Source organism: the organism of the source record quoted next, unplaced genomic scaffold (assembly GCF_019419815.1).
Source record: "Pyrus x bretschneideri cultivar Hongxiangsu unplaced genomic scaffold, Pyrus_bretschneideri_v1 Contig19, whole genome shotgun sequence".
NCBI lineage: Eukaryota > Viridiplantae > Streptophyta > Magnoliopsida > Rosales > Rosaceae > Pyrus > Pyrus x bretschneideri.
Window position 1 is genome coordinate 2047188 of NW_025999490.1, and position 5313 is coordinate 2052500.

Here is a 5313-nt window from a genome sequence, read left to right on the forward strand (position 1 = left end):
GGTTTGAGAGTTAAAACTCTATTTGTAATCTCCTTTTGACATTAGTGGAATTTCCTCGCCGTCTCGGAACTGGATGTAGGCTTACGCCGAACCAGTATAAATCCTTGTGTTTTTTTGGATTATTTGTCTTGTCATATTTTGCCGTATTAGCTTTGGTTTCATATTTGAAGCTTCCGCACAACAAGTGGTATCAGAGCTCTGGGTTTCGACTTGGAGGCTTTGTACTAGTATGTCTATGAAATCTTCGAATGACGGTGAAATATGTTTTTTTGAAAAAATTCGACAGGAGGAATGACTTTGGTATTTGGTCAATTGGAGATGCTGGCTGCAAAATGTGGGCTGTTGTCGACGAGTTGAGTGGGAAGGAGAAAAGGTAGAAGCAGTTGAAAATTGAAAAGAAAATGTTGTTTTTTTCTTTCGGCATTTGTTTAGGCAGAAGGACATCATGATGACAAATGATGTTGTTGGCTGGAAGAAAAGGGAAAAAAGGCTAAGGCTAAGTTTTCTTTTCTTTGGCATTTTTTCAACGGCAGAAATTTTTGGTTGTTTTTTCCACTCCCATTGGTTGACTTTGGAGCAAGTTGCTGGAAACATTGGAGGAGTTTGTGAGGGCCAATTTGTTGAGTTCTGCAAGTTTGGATAGTGAGGCACCACACTATTTTGGATACACCACATGCACTGCAGAACATTTGTGTGGAACCCTCTTGTAGAAGGCAAGTTATATGCTTTCTAACTTTGGTCTATGGACATTTGGTTGGATTTGTTTGCCACTGCTATTTGGTCTGTTGGTCTCCATCATCTGCAATTAGTTTTCTTGAAGACTCCAGTTGAGGTATGGTTTTGGATCTCCTACTGATTATTTGAATTTGAAATTTTGGTTGTCCTGTTGGTGCTCATGTGATGATAGTAAACTTGAGTGAAGGACATATTTTCGTATGTGGTATGTGCGACTATGTTGCCAAATTTGTAATCAGTTTTGACTTGGAGAATATGCCATGCTATGTGAATGAGTTTATTGGTGCAGTTTCAGACCATGGTGTTTGTGAGCAGGTGGAGTTCGTTGTGTGTCCAACTTTGGTATGGTGTGCTTGATCTTTGGTTGGTGATATTGAAGAATTTCAGTTCTTCGTTTGAATCACCTTTTGTTTTGATCAAGGCACTTATGGTTTGCAAATTTGGAGAAGACGGTAGAGAAATGTTCACTTTTGTTGGCTTTGGTACAATTTGGCCAAGGTGGAGATTGTTGAATAGTGGCCAAATTAATGGCCAACTTGGCATCCACTCTGGGTTAGTAAACAAAGGAAAAGAAAAAAGGTGGACATCATTCCTTGTTTTGGGGAGAAAAGGAAAAGCAACAACACCTTTCATTATTGTGTTTGTTGTCATCAACACCCGTGAGTTTTAGCCTTTGTTGAAAGGCAGATGGAATTGGGTTGTTTCGGCTTTTTCTTTTGCAACTTGACAAGTGCTTGTGCTTTAGGAGAAAGAGAAGAAAGAGAGCCTTTTCTTTTTGGTATATAGGGAGAAGAGCTCATTGTTTTCGGATGTGGGGGGAGCGGCATATGAGAGAAACCAGGGAGAGCATTCGGCTCTCCCATTTGAATATGAGCTGCTCCTTCCCATCATTTGTAATAATCCCATTTTGTTAGTAATCACTCAATCAAAGATGTTGGTGCTACTTGTGTAGCTTTTGGGAGAGAAGGATTTTGATATGTGTTTCTTCTTCTCCATTTGTTTCTTAGTTTGAGTGAGAGCTATTGGTTGTATGTGGGATTTGGGTTTGAGAGTTAAAACTCTATTTGTAATCTCCTTTTGACATTAGTGGAATTTCCTCGCCGTCTCGGAACTGGATGTAGGCTTACGCCGAACCAGTATAAATCCTTGTGTTTTTTTGGATTATTTGTCTTGTCATATTTTGCCGTATTAGCTTTGGTTTCATATTTGAAGCTTCCGCACAACATGAGATACGACCATAGGAATGACCTGCAATATGCTTAGGGTTTTTCTTTTGTGCGATCAGTTTTGCTGCCCAAATATTTTATTCAAAAAATGGAATTTGGTCTGTAAATGGTAATTAAATTCACACCCAATGCCGGTTTGTGTCAATATCATCAACCAGAGGTTTCTCTTCATAGATGGAAAATCATGTAGCACGTATGATATTGAGATATCATGTCATTTTTTATGGTCAAGCATATATCATGATTTATTCCTCTTTGATCAATCAAAATCATATACCAAAACCATAACTTTGATATTGATTCGCATGGTTTTACTTTCGATAATTGGATCCATCTTCGATCATTTGAGTTGGAGCAATACCAAAATCATACTTTTCTTTATATCGCACTTGATCAATCAAAATCATATACTTCGATTTTGTCGAAATGAAAATGATGCATAAAAAGAATCAACCTCACCTAGTAAACTTGAATTCACACGACATACAAACATATTATATATAATAGTTAATCTAGGCGTATTTCAATCTTGCTGATAACTCGCGGATGTCGATGCCAATCAATACTTCTAGCCGCTAACAAATCAAGATGGTGAAGCCATAATTCATACCATTTGCCATTTTGGTACAAATCACAAGAGTGGCGGCTGATATTCATAGTATACTTTGACGCAGTCGGCAACGTCAACAACATGGAAGTAGAAATGAGAGAAAAGGTTACAGAGAGAGTGGAGTGTTGGAACTGGCAGTTGAGATTTGATGAGTTTCTAGGATGCGTTTGCTCTTTACATTTGAATCTGAGGGGCTCAGAACAGAGATTATTATGAACTTTTTACAAACTGCATTCACATGCGATAATATGTTACTAAACTAGCAATTTAACGGATACTGTGTGCATGTAAAGGATAAAATATGGAAGAGATAATTAGAAAATATGGAAGAAATAAATTATAGAAAAATATGGAATAAAGAGAAGTTAGAGAAAAAACCTGGAACAAATTTAATTTATTTTACCATTTTAAATATGCAAAATTAGTAATTTATGCCTATTATGTAAATGTTTATTGCAGCCAGTTAATACAATCGAAATAAAATTCCGAGTTAATGCATGCACATCCATTAAATTCAAAATCTGTTTAATTCCTTCATTAATTTTCTAATCTTTGTGATGCGAGTAAATTACTGATCAGTATGCATGTATATGTTAAACATATCAAGCCGAAGCTTTATGCTAAATTATCCGAGTCCAATCTGATTGACTTGGGTGCAAAGAACCAAACTAACCCAACAGGATCATTTCCGGATACTTTTGCTGAGGATCCTAGTGATCTCCTTTTGGTGAGAATCATCTTTGTTCATCATAAATTGTGTAATCAGTTTTTGTTAAATATTGTTTGTATTTAATTTTAAATAAAAATATTTAAAATGATTTCTGACCACACGATAGACGATGACCAGACACAATTCATGGATTTCCGAGATTCTCATAGAGAGGATCCAGCGAGGATCCGGATTCCAAACTAACAAAGAAAGATTCAGAAGCAGGAGGTTACAGAAAATATAAAATTATAATAATATCAAATGGAAGGCTGTCTATTTGTTTACACCGTACGTGGCTTCGGCGGAGGCTGAATTGGTCAGGTAGATTTTCAGGTATATTGCATTTTTTTCTTTGTCTATTTGCAAACACTGGCCATTCTCCCCAACACTGGTTTCGTTTGAAAACACTTTAAAAATTGACCAAAATCGTTTTCAGCTATTTTAAAATCATTTTCAAACTAGTGTTATGTCACTAAAAAAAAGCCTTTCTATAATGGACAAAAATTTAGTTAATATAACTAAAAAAATCAACAATTTTTTAATGCAACGATATATTTACATTTAAGGTTTGTCATGTGACGTGCAAATAATGATGGTGCATGTAGCATGCATGATATTGATATAGCATGCCACTTTTATGGTCAAGAGATATTTCTTTATGCAGATTAGGAATGTCTATTTCATTCCTAATCTGCGTTAAGAATGAGAGATTTCATATAAGAAACCGAAAGAAAGTTTTCAATTATCGTATGCTCTGAAGGAATGTTTCAACCAAAAGAAATTTTTTTTTTAGGGAATGCATGCTTTTTTGACAATTGGATCATATGAGAGGAATGCAAAAAGCTACAGCTTTCTTCTCATTCTTGCATATCTTCGTAGGTATCAGTTGATAGTTTCTAGGATTCTTAAAAGAAATCACGTACTGATCCGAAAAATTAAACACTTACAAGTTACAAGCAGTTTTTGTTATCTCAGCTTTAATCCAGTCTTTCCCGTGAGAATTAAGCATTTTGATACTGATTTTCATTTTGGATGAGAAAGAGTCCAAAAGGTGATCTCGAAATGCAATATCTGAAGAACAATATTCTGTACTTTTGAGACGTTGTTTCAATATTATTCTGAATATCGCAATTAAGACTGAAGAAGCTAATTAGCCGATACTGCCACATAGGGCTAACACATCAGCTATTTCTAAAGTCGGTTTTAGTGTCAGAGTCTATATAGGTTACTTCCTATGTTGTGGTATAAGTACTATTTTTGTCATTCATTTGTATAAATTGAAATTATTCTTGTAAAGACATTTCTTGCTCTTGAAGTAATACAGAAAATCAGTTCATTTCATTTCTTCATGTTCAACACTTTTCTTTCGTTCTTGCTAAGTATTGGAAAAGAACAACGCCAATTGGGCCTAAAACAATCAAACATATAAACCAGCAACTATTTGCCGATGTATGCATAATGACGCAGGCTAATTAAAATAGTTTTGAAAAAAAATTAACCATACTATTTGTTTTTAGTGAAGCAATTTGCCAATCTATAAGTTCTGAAGCAGAATGACACAGGCTAATTAAAATATTTTTGAAAAAAAATTAACCATATTATTTGGTTTAGTGAAGCTTCACTAAAAGCAAATGAGTTTTTCAAGTTTTATCCAAAATGTATTGCTTATTTATTGGTAATATGAATATACAAAGGCTTAATTTTGTACACTATTTTGTTCTAACAAATTCTTTGGCCATCTCAAAATAACGCTAGTGTCACCATCTTACACTCTATGACGTGCTACTTAATTAACGTTTTTGTTTTTAGAATTAGCATACGAAAACATTCCTTTTCTTACTAAACATATAATGATAAAAATTGGTGTAAATAAATTCGAGTATTTGATGTATTTGGTGGCCCCTTCTTTCCTTGGTTCTAGGTTGGTAGACCCGGCAAGGCCTTTTTAGGGATCACTCTCTTTTATTATGCTATACTCTTGTTATGGTTCCTTATTCTCAATAATATCGTATCTTTTATAAAAATAAGAATAA